Source organism: Terrapene carolina, unplaced genomic scaffold (genome assembly GCF_002925995.2).
Source record: "Terrapene carolina triunguis isolate 2854851 unplaced genomic scaffold, T_m_triunguis-2.0 Scaffold58, whole genome shotgun sequence".
Taxonomy (NCBI): domain Eukaryota; kingdom Metazoa; phylum Chordata; order Testudines; family Emydidae; genus Terrapene; species Terrapene triunguis.
Window position 1 is genome coordinate 93,461,708 of NW_020664409.1, and position 16,257 is coordinate 93,477,964.

Consider the following 16,257-nt stretch of genomic DNA (forward strand, 5'->3'; position numbering starts at 1 on the left):
CACCAGGTAGATGAGAGAATTATTCAATAGGGAGAAGGGGAATTACTGAAATTTTTACTCTCAAGCAAGTGGTGTATATTTGGCTTGCCTGCATGGCTGTCATCTCTGACCATTGATCTCAGAGGCTGTATGATAGTACCAGTTTAGTGTCACATTTGTGAAAACTAATTTGCACTTGAATAACACTTTTCATCCATCAGTCTCAAACTCCTGTTAACGTCCTGTGACATCAATGGGTTGTGCATGTCAGGACAGCTAAGACTAGCATTAATCCTATTTTACAGGTAGTGGTCTTGGTGATAAGAGAACCTGGACAAGATAGAGATGTTGAGGAACTGAAACTGATTAAGATAAATTTTAAGGTTTTTTGGTTTTGTTTTTTGTGTTTTTTTAATTAAAAGAGGTCAAAGACTAGATTCCTGCAGGAAGATAAGCAGGCAGTACAAACACTGACAAATATTTGCAAAATACAATAATGCTTTAAGACCTTGGTTTGAGCTGTTCTATCTCCATTTTTTTTGATGGACTTACTAATGGTGCTGTACAGTTAGCTACAATATTATTCCAGCATATTGTACACCACAAATTCATATTCCTTAGAACTTAAAAAATAATGATAACATGAAATAAATGAACATGCTTAGTGAGGCCATAATCCTTGCCTTCCACACTCAAATCAGATACTGGAGCCAGTGGGCTGGGCAACAAAGGCAGGATCGCAGCCTAAGTGTGAAACGGAGCAAGATCATTTTGAAGACTTTGTTGCTCTATTATGGGGATATTCGCTTTGCTGCCAAGCACACATTGTATGCAGAGACTGTAAACATTTGGCTCCAGTAAAAGTTCCAACAAAGAAGACGAGTTTGATGAAAAGATAAACATGGATCTCTGTGATGTTGCCTAACAGCACAAGGGCTATTGCCTCCCAAAGAGCTGCATTTTAATCAACCAGCCCCAGTTACCACCAAATTAATTATAGTTACACTGATGTTAGTGGGAATGAGTATGGGGCCCCCAAAATGGACCTAAGAGATAACACAATATGTTTTGAGAGATATAGAGTCTGTGGCAGAGGAGCCATGTTCCTGCACCCACCAACCACAATGTTCACTGTGTCTCTCTGTGGAGATTTCTTCCTCCAGAGGCCAAGTTCTTCTGCCTGTCAGACCCAGCTCGTCCTTCCCACAGTCTCTGGAATTCAGGGAGGTCTCTGGCTTTGTACAGCAGCAACCCAACAAGGGCCTGTTCTACCTGCCAGCCAGCTCCAGACTCCTTCCTGCCTCACAGCACTAGCACAACCTACTTCCTTCCCACTAGGTGGAGCTGCAGAACACAGGGTTTCCTCTTGAACAGGGCAATGTGCCGCAATCTACTGTCATTATAAGGTTCAGAAAATTGATATGCTGCAATTCGTATATATTAAAGATGCTGTTGGGACTGCTTGCCTTTAAACAATTCATCTGGCCCTCCAGACAGTTCTCTCGCTCAAACACACACACTATTTTATGCCATAGATAAATTAGTCAGACTTGACCAAAAAAAAAAGCCAAAAAAGAAGACATTATTTGTATAAATAGAAATGTATAAAGAACCTATGTATGTAAATTTTGTGATGTTTTACTCATTTTTCTGTGGCATTCATTTATCTTTCTTTTACATTGCATTGCAGTTATGCCATTTAAAAATATATATACAATTGAAGTGAAACAATATCAGATGAGGAGACATCCATAAATCCACCTGTCACTAGAAACCCCTTCATGTAAAAGCTTGACTATCAGCTAAGCCAGGCATCATGCACCAAGGCTCTACAAACTACAAACACTTAAGCACATGAGTGGTCCCACTGAAATCAATGGAACTGCCCATATGCTTAACTTACACCACACATGCATGTATTTGCAGGATTAGGGTGCAAGTAAGTGTTCATAGGGAAAGTGAGTTCCAGAAATGCAGGTCTTCACAACTCTGGTGATTTTGTCACAAATCTCACAACATTTGGTGTTTCTGTGAAAGCTCCAGATGCTGTTTCACTGGACACTCGCACTATTCACAGCTTAGCTGCTTCCAAAGAAGCAGTACACCCCCGTTTACCACAGGAGCTCACCACTCTGCATAACATACAGCACTCACATATGTTTATAGTGAGAACAAGTAAAAATTTATTTAACAAATCAGAGATTCAAGTGATAGTAAACTAGAAGTATTGGAAACAAGTGGTTACATATAAAATCATAACACGCATTCTGAAATCTAGACTTAACTAGATACTTTCCTGTCTTATAGAGTAATGTTCACCCAAAGTTCTTCCAGTGTTTTACAGAGAGGTTTGACTATGATCTCTGTTCATGAGACAAGTCAGGCTGTCCACTCTTATGTCCTCGATGGAAGATCCAGAACACTTGTCTGCATCCCCAGAATTATCAGAACAATCCATTGTCCTTATTCATAAACAGGATGCCCCCCTGCTGGTTGTTTTTCATGAATATTCCTTTCTTGTGGATTTTGCAATCTCTTAATCAGCATCTGGCTCCGTATGCAAATAGGCCTGCATGGAAACACACAACACACAATGACCCAAATGGGAGATTAACATCTGTTACCCCCGGCCTGAAAGGAACATGTCACCTTCTGGCTATCTGCCATAAGAACATAATTTCCAGTATAGGTACATGTTATGGGATGCACTTGCCTCTTGCGAGCACCCCCTGGCTGAGTGCATGTGCCTGCACTCTCTCTCTACCTGTTTGTGGTGGTTCTTTGCTGACTCAATCCTCCAGCCAAGACACACACAGTCTGTATGTGAAACAAAAACAAAGCAAACCGCTTCCGGGGTACAAGTCCAAAAGGGGCTTCTCTCAGTGCCTTCTGTAATGCCTCTTTCAAGTTGTCCCTGCTCCGGTATGGAGCAGTGCCCCAGGGCTCCCTCCCTGGAGGCAATGTCTTTGCCCTCTCAGGGACTTTCTGGCCCCAGCTCTTCAGCTGGGCCACTAAAGGAGTTTAGTTCCCCTTCTGGGTGTATCAAAGTCCAGGCCACTTTTCCAGTGGCTGGTGGGGGGAACCAGGGCCTGCCTTTTACTCCAGGTCCCAGCCCAGGGACCCTATAGATAGCAGCCGTCCACCATGTCCCTTTAAATAAACTGTGTTGCTGCTACAAATTCCCTGGGCCACTTCCCCATGGCTCCACCACATTCTTCACCCTTACCTCAGGGTCTTGGTAGCGTCCCAGCTGCCAGCCTGGGGTACCATCCATTCTCCTCCAGCTCTAGCAAGGAACTGAACTCACTTTGGCCCTGCAGCTCTTCTTATACTAGCCTGCTGGGTCCTGACTGGCTGCTTCCCACACGGCTGCTGTAAGCAGCTTGGAGAACCTCTCTACTGACCTTTTCTGGGGCAGGGTGTGACAGGGCCTCCAGCAGGTGGCCTCAGGGCCTAGTTCACTCCATCACAGTACATAACTCCTTAAATGTTCTCCTTACATGCATTTTAGAATGGTTATGATGACCACTGTGTTACTGGCTCTCAGTAGCTTTCTCACATGCCACCATTTAGGGAATTATTATGCTTATAATTGGTCCAGTGGATCCCTGTAAAACTTTATACACACCCCTTGCTAGGGTGACCAGACAGCAAGTGTGAAAAATCAGGACAGGGGGTGGGGAGTAATAGGCTTCTATATAGGAAAAAGCCTCAAATATCGGGACTGTCCCTATAAAATCAGGACATCTGGTCACCCTACCCCTTGCCCTCTGCCAGTTGGCAACAAGAGGTCCCCAGGTCATGGGGGGGAGAGGGGAGGAAGTCCTGGCTGGTGTTTCTGTTGGGGAGGAAGTTGGGAGAGGTCCTGGCTGGTCCCAGTCTCTCCAGTAGGAGCAGAGGGGGGACAGTCCCAGTCTCTCTGGTGGGAGCGCAGCAGGGGAGAGGTCGTTGTCTCTCCAGTAGGAGGCGAGAGGGAAGATTGGAATGTATTGGAGACAATTTTTTATTTCAGAAGGTGATCATTTTTGAAAGTTTGTGAAAGCAGAGAATGATAAAAATGCAACTTTTCCACAGGAGCTGAAGGAAGGGAATTATCATAGGGGTGTAATTAAGGGCACAATTTGGCTCAGTATTTTCTGTTAAAAAAACCCTTAATCCCATCATTGGGTTAAAATGGAGGGTATAGTTATAAAAAGTGTGTGGTGAAAGAATGATTGTAGGTTTCCACCTAGATCCATGAGCCAGTTATTTTAGAAAAAGAACCAAATAAAACTGCTATTTCAACATCAGAAGTTTCAACAACAAAACAATATGAAATAACAAAACAAACTCTGATGACTCTGATGGAAAGTCCCATCCCTTTGCAGGAGTCATATTTATCTGGATTTAGACTTCAAGATATAACCAAAAATAAATGAATAATTACAGTTTTGGAGCAAGATCTGTGAAAAGACTGGGAAAAGATAATTTAAGATGTAACCTCTGAAAACAATGGCACACCTGTTTGAAGTCCCTCTGGATCCTTACAGAGTAGGGAGACCACTTGCTCGGTTTTATCTCTTTTTGAGTGGTCTGTCCCCCATCCAGTACTGGGTCAAAACTGGATGTGGTTTTGTCCAGTATCAGACAGGGGATGCCATTTTGAATAGCGTGCTGTGCTGCTCCGTCCCCACCAGCATGAACTCATACACACACTGCATGCAAGGTCAGGCGGGTGGGGTAGGGGAGCCCTCTGTTGGAAATGGCGTCCCTTGTATGGTCTGATCTCGCATGTAGTGGCAGGGTTACGCAGGCAGGGGCAGGTCCGTGCTGTTCCCAGATGTGCCGGAGTGTCCGATATTCCAGGAACATGTGAGTGGCCACTCTATTTCAGAGATATGCTGAGTAGATAGATCTCTGCGTAGTGTATGCTGGCTTTGAAGGACTGCAAGGCCTATGATGCAGTTGTGGTGCCCTCTGGGACTGGACTGAGCTTCCTGTGTCAGAGACTGCTGCAGAGGGTCGGCGGCCTCCATCTTGTGGGCCGGGAGCTGGAACAGAGAGCTGCTGCTCCCCTTTGAGTCTGGGCCGAGGAGAAGCTGTGACAGAGCCCTGTTGTTGAGTTGCCGAGGCTGAAGACACGTGACCAGGGTTAAGACTACACTACATCTGATGACTTGTTAGTGCTGATCCCTAGCTCATAGATGCCTTCTCCACAGCTAGCCATTGAGAGTGGACGCTGGAGGCTGTCGGTTATCAGTTGTGCAGCAGGTCTGACTTTGGCTTACAGACAGATGAGGAAAGGGTGGGTTACCCTTGGGCTGTAGCTCTCTAATGTAACAACTGTTACTGCCGGTTGTACTGTGCAACCTAAGCTGGTCACGGTACAAAATTGCCTCACTCCTTGTTTCACCTGGACTGCCTTTGCCATACTTACAGAGTGCTTTCCTTTGGCCTGAACTCCTGCTCAGCCCAAGGCAAGAGTGGGCCCAGGACTATAAGCTTAAGGGAGAGTAAGCACTCAGGGCTGAGGTGGATCTGTGTATAATGCCACGAGGATCAGTGACTCTCAACTTTTCCAGACTACTGTATCCCTTTAAGGAGTCTGATTTGTGTAGCGTACCCCAAGATTCACTTCACTTTAAAACTTGTTGCTTACAAAATCAGACATAAAAATACAAAAGTATCACAGCACTCTATTACTGAAAAATTGCTTACTTTCTCATTTTTATCATAGAATTATAAAATAAATCAGCTGGAATATAAATATTGTACTTAACATTTCAGTGTATAGGATATAGAGCAGTATAAACATGTTATTGTCTGTGTGAAAGTTTTTACTGACTTCGCTACTGCTTTTTATGTAGCCAGTTGTAAAACTAGGCAAATATCTACGTGAGTTGATGTACCCCTGGAAGACCTCTGTGTACCCCCAGGGAATGCGTACCCCTGGTGGAGAACCACTGGGTTAGGTTTTTGTTGCAACTTGTTGAAAACTGCAGCCATTAGCTGAGCTATTGCAGTGCCACCTACTGGGTATAGACATAATAGAAATCTATATTAACTTGTTACATTTTTTATTGTATGTTTTTAGGACAATTTAAGTAAAATTGTGTTGGTTTTATTTTGTGTGTTTATTGCCTGCATAAGATCCATTATTTATATTTTTGTTCCTGGAGGCAACCAAGGTACACCAACAGGCAACCCAGGTACACCAACAGGTATATACAGTGCCTCCCCAGGGGCACCACCAACTATAAATATTTATAGGAGTAAGAGTCCTACTGCAGAGGGGTAACTAGAGGATTCCTACCTAATTGCCTATCTCAGCTGGGACCACCAGGATCTCCATTATCCTTAATGACCTAAGGTGCCCAGGCAACAGGCGAGAGTTGCCTCCTCCCAAGTAACCTGGGAAGGAAAGGGAGTTATAGTCAAATTCTGAGAGGCATTGCACATGGCCGCCCATAAAAAAAAAAAAGGCTCCCAGCCTCAACCTTGGGAGAGCAGAGTAGGTGTTTGCTTCTCCTGTCTTTTCCATATCAACCTCACACACACAAGAGGGTGCTCTGCAGGATCACCAAAAGAGAAGCCCTGAAGAGCTTTTCCAGGGCAAGGCCAAGAGGACAGAGTCATGGTGTTCTAGGGCTTTGATTTAGCAATGTACTCGAACACAGGGTTAAATTTAAACAAGTGAATATCCCATTGAAGCCAATGAGAATACTTGTATTCTTAAAGTTGGGCATCTGCTTGCTGAATCAGCAGATCTGGACCCCAGATACAGAGGTAGGTCTTGGACTGTACCCTTGCCAGACTCATTTCAACAAACCTGACTGTAGTATGCAACAGACAGATCAGGGAGGGATTCATGGCCAATGTCACATGTTGAAACCCTCCCTATAGCTGATGTCACCATTTTGCCATTCAACAGTGAGCTACTTATAAGGCAGCAGCAGGGGGACCAGGAGGGGAAAGGAGGAGGTGGTGGGGGAACTCAGATTTCTATATCTGTTATTTGATAGTAAAGATCATAGGTACCAAGTTTCCAATCTGCCGGGGGGTGCCCCCCGGCTCTGCCCAGGCCCCACCCCCACTCCACCCCTTCCCCCAATGCCCGAACCCTGCCCTGCTTCTTCCCACCCTGTCCCCACCCCACCTCTTCCACACCTCTTCCCTCCCCCCCTCTTCCCCACCCAGTTTTGCCCTCTCCCCCAAACATGCTGCACCCTCGCTACTTCCTCTCCCCCCCAGCACCTCCTGATGCCATGAAACAGCTGATCCGCGGCAGGCAGTAGGCACTGGGAGGGAGGGGGAGGCGCTGATTGGTGGGGCCCGCCGGTGGGCGGAAAGCACTGGTGGGAGGGGCCATTTTTTCCCCCTGGGTGCTCCAGCCCTGGACCATCCACAGAGTCAGTGCCTATGGTAAAGATTATCAATAGCGTGCTCGTTTTTTTGACCAACCCACATTCCCACATGAATGCAACTTTCATTAACTATATGATTTCTGATTAAAATAATAAAGACTAAAAATGTTTGTAAAGCTGGATGAAACTCACACTGTGCTTTCAAAATAGAGAAAATTCAGTCTATGGGACTGAACACCACTTGAGAGTTAGGCATACAGGTTTTTGTATAATCTGCTATCATTCCAGTATATAAGCATCTGTCACTAAGTGGTGTGGCATGTAATGTATTCACCCATGTTTAAATTTCATATTAGTTAGTACATTTTCCATCTTAGTTTCTTCTCAGAAAGCAAAGGGTACATGTATACTGCAAAAGAAACAAACAAACAAAACCCTGCGGCAATGAATCTCAGAGCCCAGGTCAACGGACTTGGGCTCGCACAATGGGGCCAAAAATAGCAGTCTAGACAGACCTGCTCAGGCCACTGTGTGGGATCTGATGCCCACAAAGAACAGCAAAGATAGAAGTCAATCAAGCAGACAGTATGATGAAGGCCTAAAGAGCAGTTGGTATCTAAGAATGCGGAGGAATAGACATTCCATTTCAGTTTCAGAATTCCTGCTTTCCTCCCACTTCCTTCCTCCAGCTTTTCTGCCATCAGTTCAAGGCCAGTTCTGACCACGACTTAAATGATCCAAGTAAAACATATTAACATTAGATTGTTTATGTTACAAGTACAGAATAGTACACTATAAGAAACAAAATGGATGCAATTCTGTCTTTCCAGTTAGAGAAGGAATTTAACCCCCCAGAATTTACTTATAGAACTTTTTGGAACTTTTTTTTCCCTGCAGAAGATTGATGAAAACTAGTGCTGTCAAGCAATTAAAAAAATTAATCGTGATTAATTGCATGATTAAAAATATGAATCGTGATTAAGCGTGCTGATAATAATAGAATACCATTTATTTATATATTTTTGGATGTTTTCTACATTTTCAAATATATTGATTTCAATTAAAACAGAATACAAAGTGTACAGTGCTCACTTTATATTTATTTTTGATTACAAATATTTGCACTGTAAAAAACAAAATAAATAGTATTTTTCAATTCACCTAATACAAGTACTATAGTGCTATCTCTTTATCATGAAAGTTGCACTTACATGTGTAGAATTATGTACAAAAAATAACTCCATTCAAAAATAAAACAATATAAAACTTTAGAGCCTACAAGTCCACTCAGTCCTACTTCAGCCAGTCATTCAGACAGATAAATGTAGTTACAATTTGCAGAAGATAATGCCGCCCACTTCTTGTTTAGAATGTCACCTGAAAGCGAGAACAGGCGTTCGCATGGCACTGTTGTAGCTAGCATTGCGAGATATTTAAGTGCCAGATGAGCTAAAGATTCATATGTTCCTTCATGTTTCAACCACCATTCCAGACGGCATGCGTCCATGCTGATGACAGGTTCTGTTCGATAACGATCCAAAGCAGAGCAGACCAACCCATGTTCATTTTCATCATCTGAGTCAGATGCCACCAGCAGAAGGTTGATTTTCTTTTTTGGTGGTTTGTGTTCTTTAATTTCTGCATCGGAGTGTTGCTCTTTTGAGACCTCTGAAAGCATGCTCCACACCTTCTCTCTCTCAGATTTTGGATGGGACTTCAGATTCTTAAACCTTGCGTTGAGTGCTGTAGGTATTTTTAGAAACCTCACATTGGTACCTTCTTTGTGTTTTGTCAAATCTGCTGTGAAAGTGTTCTTAAAATGAACATGTGCTGGGTCATCATCTGAGACTATGATAACATGAAATATATGGCAGAATGGGGGTAAAACAGAACAGGAGACATGCAATTCTCCCCCAAGGAGTTCAGTCACAAATTTAATTAACAATTTTTTTTTTAACGAGCATCATCAGCATGGAAGCATGTCCTCTGGAATGGTGGCTGAAGCATGAAGGGGCATACGAATGTTTAGCATATCTGGCATGTAAATACCTTGCAACGCCAGCTACAAAAGTGCCATGTGAACGCCTGTTCTCACTTTCAGGTGACATTGTAAATAAGAAGCAGGCAGCAGTATCTCCCGTAAATGTAAACAAACTTGTTTGTCTAAGCGATTGGCTGAACAAGAAGTAGGACTGAGCGGACTTGTAGGCACTAAAGTTTTACATTGTTTTGTTTTTGACTGCAGTTATATAACACATTTTTTTTCTACATTTGTAAGTTACACTTTCACGATAAAGAGATTACACTACGGTACTTGTATGAGGTGAATTGAAAAATACTATTTCTTTTATCATTTTTACAGTGCAAATATTTGTAATAAAAATAATAATATAAAGTGAGCACTGTACACTTTGTATTCTGTATTGTAATAGAAATCAAGATATTTTAAAATGTAGAAAAAACATCAAAAAATATTTAATAAATTTCAATTGGTATTCTATTGTTTAATAGTGCAATTAATCACAATTAATTTTTTTAATTGTGATTAATTTTCTTTAGTTAATCATGTGAGTGAACTGTGATTAATCGACAACCCTAATGCAAACAAAAAATAATTACCAAAAATTTTAATGGAAACTTTTGCTTTTTTGTTGAAAAAAATATTTTGATTTTTGGTAGTTTTTGGTTTTCTGATAAAAAAAATTAAAAGTGTTCAAGGAAGGGCACTTTCTATTAACATTTTAATTTAGTTGAAAACCTAATTTTCAATGGAAAAAAGATTCAGCAAATTGTCTACTAGCTCTACATATTTATCTGGAATAAAAGCCCTATGAAAAATACCAGAGGCTTCAAATAATTTCAATGTGAGTCTTTGGCTCAATGCAGGGTGTGATGGGACCCCCAGGGTACAACCTGAAACTATGGAACTGCTCTGCCCCTTAACTCTCCAGCCTGGGTTGTGTCTCACAAAGCTATGCCAGTGACAAACAGCAAACCTCTTGAGGTGCTGTAATCACTCAGCCATCAGCACGTGGAGACCCACACCCAGCTAAATTGCCACTCATGAATTATACAGAGAGAGGCACCAGCAATCACCCCGGTCCCCAGCATTGCACCCTAGAAATATGACATCTTGCACTGCTCAAGACTTCCTTGGACAGTGCAAGGTCATTAATTAGTTTGCCACTTCAACAAAGGGTAGTGGCTATGCAACAGCCCTTGTTAAGCTGAGCTGAGATTCCTCAAGCATTTCAACCAAAACCACACTGTTTTAGATAAAATATAAAACAGATTTATTAACTACAGAAAGATAGGTTTTAAGTGATTATAAGTAGCAGGCATAAAGATCAAAGTTGGTTATATAAGAAATAAAAATAAATTCGCAATCTAAATTCTACAGACTAAGCAAGATTTGAATCAAACAATTTCTCATCCTAATAGATGTTAGCAGCAGATCACAGTTCTTAATACACAGATTGAATTCCCTTTCAGCCTGGGACCAATCTCCCCAGTTCAAAGTCTTTGTCTCCAAAGAAATCTTGAGGTTTTGAGATGGGAGAGGAGAGAGGCCAAGTGATGATGTCACTGTCCCCTTTTATACTTTCTTCCAGCTGCTAGAAAGATCCTTGCTGTGATGTTGGGATTAGGCAGCCCCCATTGTGTACGTGCCCTTTCTGAGATGTTTCTGGGAGAGTGGATTCTTCTTGCTGGGCCATCAACACATGTCTGGCTGGTCCTGATGTAAATCTGTCTTACTAGGTGTTCCTTTGTTGCCACTGAAAGACTGGCTGTGGGCATCTTCCAACCTCACAACATATTTCAGTAACACACACATAGCAATACTTAGTAACTTCAGATACAATGGTAACACACATAATTCAACAGGGTAGTCATGTTCAATGGAGCATGACTTCTCAAATGATTCCTCACAGGGCATACTTTGTACAAAACATATACTCATATCACAGTGATGAATATGGGGTTTCCAGGATGCTATTTTGAGGTACAGTGTTACCCAGGGGTAAATGGGTGATATATAAGGGGTCAGGCTAAAGAATCTAATGGTCTCCTCTAGCCTTAAACTCTATGAAAGGGGCATCAACATGCACTGCTATCTGTTTGGAGCACTAAGAAGGGGTTTTGCCATGATTGTCTCTAGGGTTGTGGTTTAATTGCACTATTACTGCGTGGCCATAGGTGTACTGATGGAATCACTCCACTCCAAATACCATGGCCAGAAGTTCTTTTTCTATTTGTTTTATATTGATCCTAGACAAGATAATGGAGTGGCTGATACGGGACTTGATTAATAAAGAATTAAAGGATGGTAATATAATTAATGCCAATCAATATGGGTTTATGGAAAATAGAGCCTGCCAAACTAACATTTTTTTATTAGATTACAAGTTTGGTTGATAAAGGTAATAGTGTTGATGTAATATGCCTAGACTTCTGTAAGGTGTTTGACTTGGTAACATATGGCATTTTGATTAAAAACTAAAATGATATAAAATTTACATTTGTACACATTACATGGATTAAAAGCTGGCTAACTGATAGGTCTCAAAATGTAATTGTAAATGTAGAATTGTCATCAAGCGGGTGTATTGCCAGTGAGGTCCCAAGGGGTTGGTTCTTAGCCCCATGATATTTAACATTTTTATCAATGACCTGGAAGAAAACATAAAATCAGCACTGATAAAGTTTGCAGATGACAAAAGAATTGGGGGAATGGTAACTAATGAGTAGTAATAAATATTGGGGTAGTGGGTAGTAGCCATGTAAGCGGCTCTGCTTCAAGGTGTGATCATCTTCCCATGCAAGCTTCAGGTCCAATTGGCCCTGATAAGGGCTGCTGCTCAGGGTAACGAGCAAAGGCCAATGATGGACCCAGCGGACGTGAGCCAGGTTCTCCAACAGTGGTGAAGATGGAGGAGCCACAACTATGGATGTGTGAATGATTCGGAGGAATTGGCCTAAAGCCAGCCCTGTGTGAATAACATAGGCAGAAGGAAAGCTAGATCTTCGTAACGGTCATCCGTGCTCTCAGGAACCAACAGCATCTGGCAGAAGAGTTCCTGGGAAGGGGGATGGTGTCCCCAACAATAAAACCCCTCTATGTCTTCCCATTCCCAAGGAGGCACAGTGAAATCAAGGGACAATCGACCATGACAACAGCACCAGGATTAAAGTCCCCTTATTGCCAACTCCAGGAGGTGGACCATGCTCTGCATGCATAGGACAGATGTGACCTAAACCTCACTTAGGGAAACTACAGCCCCCCTGACCCCAACTTCCTGAAGTCCAAACTGGACCTTAGAGATGCATTCCATGTTACCACATGAAACGTGTTAACACTGAGCGGCACCGGATACAAGACAGCTCTTGTCAAAGACTCACCCATTACAAGAGCGTAATCACCAGCATCACAGAGGCTGGTCTGCCACACAGTAATCAAGTTCCTGTTGAAGGAGCAACCTTCCTCCACACCGGTGTTCCACCCCAAACTTAAGGTGTGGTTATTAGACAACCTCTGGCACAGCTTTCAGCCACATGGAACACCATCTATCCATGCTTACTGTATGCTTGGCTCCAACTTGTTGACACTTACCTGTTGTTGGAAGCACGTCTGACGAAGTGGGTATTCACCCACGAAAGCTTATGCTCCAATACATCTGTTAGTCTTAACGGTGCCACAGGACTCTCTGTTGCTTTTTACAGATCCAGACTAACACGGCTACCCCACTGATACTTGTTACTTGTTGTTGTGGCCTATGTGCCGCATCACTAGCAGGAAAGGATGCATTCTACCATCAGCTAGCAGCAAAAATCCAGTCAGCTACGTCACATGTCACATTGCTAGTGGTTGGAGATTTCAGTGCCGTGACTGGCTGTGATTGAACTGGGTATGAAACCATGATAGGTCCCTTTGGAGGAGGACAATAGTTCTCTCGGGCTCCTAGGACTGCTGTGAGGCTTGAGGCAGTGGTGAGCTTCAGAGTGGCGCAGATCCCTCTGCCTTGTTCCCCAATATGGTAAAATAATGGTTTTACTTTCTGCTATCATCCTCCTACATGGCCAGGTCTCTGTATAGCTCAACTCCTTCTTCCACCGGGTACCTCGCTGGGCTAGGTTTCTGTCTGTAAAATCTAGAGCTCTGGGGGCTTCAGATTGAATTCTGTGGGTCATGCTGCCAGCTGCTGCACTTCAGAGAACTCCCTGCTCAGATGCTGCCACCATGTTTCATTCACAAAGTACAAAGCTGACTGCAGGTTAAGGTGAACAAATGAAACTTTATTAACCCCTGTGGACTGCTCTGCCCATGTGGCTGAATTGCTTCCAGTCTAAGTCCCCACATTCCCTGTCCCACTGGTGTCTTGTCAATAATAGTCCCTCCAGGGAACATTGGCCCTCTGATTCCAGGTCCACTGATCATGAGACATTGTGTAAGAACCTGCAGGGCTAGAAGCTGGGCCTAGGGGGGCTTCTGGGCGATTGATGCCTCCACATCTCTCCAGGAAGCTTAGGCTGGGCTTCTGTGGGAGGACCCTGTGAGGCGGAGCTCAGCAGGAAATACGGTCTAGGAGGACCTGAGTGGCAGCTTCTCACAGCCCACTGATTGGCTGGCACTAGTATTTAAGTCAGGAAGTCACAACGGGGAGCTGTCTGAACAACAACATAGACTGCCTGCTTGGCTTTGCTCCAGACCCCACTTGTGGGAGACCCTAGACTCGAGCTTCTGAACCTGCCTGCCTCCTGATTCTTGGTTTGCTCTTTGGCCCGTCATGGACTCAGACCTCCAGTAACCTGACCCTACTTGCCTCCTGATGCCTGACTCTTGGTTTGCCCTCTGGCCTATCCTGGACTCTGACTTCCTGGTACCTGATTCGGCCTGACTCCCGACTCCTGCTCCAACCACTAGATCTGACCTCCCACATTCTGGTCATGACAGATTGCTCAGACATCTTCGCCCTCCCGACCCCTCAGTCCCATCCAACGCATCCACAGATGATGGAAGGGGCAGGCTGCCCTCCAACCAGCGGCCAAAACCCTCCAGATCCCCTTCTGGCTAAAACTCACACCAGACCTTGTGGAGACGATTGGTTGGTCACCCCTATCATTGGGACACAAAAGCCGTAATGTAAGGGCACTGAGAAACAGTATGCCTTGATGTGATCCATTCCCCATTCTACTTGATAATTCTTGGCATTCCTTGGTTGGAGTGGCATGACCTGTGCATCTCCTGGTGGTGGAGGAGCATTAGCTTCTCCGCTGAATACTGTCAGAAAGTAACAAAGCAATCAATCTCCAACTGACCCGCACTCAGGGCTCCAGGATGGAAGCAGAACTCTGGACAGGAGGGGCTGGCCAGATGGAAGTGGCCCCAGGCCAGAACCACAAGTATCACAATTACCTGGATGTGTTCAAAAAGAAAAGTGCAGACTCACTACCCCCACACAGAAACTACGACTGCCCAATAGACCTACAGCCAGGGCAAAAGTGCCCTACGGACAGATATACTCAATTTTTGAACCAGAACTGGAGACGCTCCGGGGATACGTCCAGGAAAACCTTGCCAAGGACTTCATTCGGCAGTCTACCTCTCCAGCAGGGGCACCAGTTCACTTTGTGAAGAAGAAGGATGGGTCATTATGCCTCTGTGTAGACAATCGCACACTGAACTATCTCCACCACATATAATCCCCAAACAGCTGGGCAAACTGAACAGGTGAACCAAGTACTAGAGCAGTACTTAAGGTGCTTTGTAAATTATCATCGAGACAACTGGTCCATGCTCCTGCCATATGTAGAGTTTTCTTACAACAGCGCTGACTATGCCTCCACAGGTCAGAGCTCCTTCTTTACTAATGATGGGTTCCATCCCTGTTTCCACCCAGTGTTACCAGCAGCCTCCCTGAATCCTGTGGCCACTCACTGGGTCCAACAGATCCATCTCATTCAGAAAGAGCTCAAGAACCACCGAGAAGAGGAGAAGGAGGCCTACAAGTGGCATGCAGACGGTCGGCAACAAGAAGCGCCAGCATTTACAGTAAGCCAAAAGGTGTGGCTTGCTGCCAAACACCTCCAGATGAGGTGACCCTCCCACAAACTGGACCACCAGTTTCTGGAATCTGTCCTGATATGCCAGCAAATTAACCCAGTTACCTTCAAGCTCCAGCTTCCCCTTTCTCTCAAAATACACCTAGTTTTCCAAATCTCCCTTCTGAAGCCCTACACTGAGAACCCCTTCCCCGACTTAACTTTATTGCCTCCTCCACCAGTAGAAATCCAGGGTTATGAGGAATACAAAGTGCATGCCATCCTCAACTCCTGATGGCAATGCATCTGTCTGTACTATCTGGTGGACTGTGGAGGCTATGGCCCTGAAGAATGAACTTGGGAGCTTGCCTATGTCCACACCCTTAACCTGTTGGATGAACTCCACAAAACTCACCCAGCCAAGCCTGACACCACCTCAAAGGGGGTGAAGTGGGGAGATGATGTAAGAACCTGCAGGACTAGAACCTGGGGCCATTGGCACCTCCACATCACCACAGGAGGCTTCGGCTGGGTTCCTGCGGGAGGACCCTGTGAACAGGGCCGGTGCAACCTATTAGGTGACCTAGGCGGTCGCCTAGGGCACTAGCATTTGGGAGGCGGCATTTTCTTCGGCGGCGACCGGATCTTCGGCCGCCCCGGTCGTCGTCGGCATTTAGGCGGAGGGAGCTGGGGCAGGGGGGCACGGGGAGGGCCGCCTGCAGCAAGTAAGGGGTGGGGCAGCACGCAGGGGAACTCCCCGCCCCAGCTCACCTCTGCTCTGCCTCCGCCCCTGAGCACGCCGCCCCGCTCTGCTTCTCTCCCTCCCAGGCCTGCGGCGCCAAACAGCGGATTGGCGCCGCAAGCCTGGGAGACGGGAGAAGTGGAGCAGCGATGG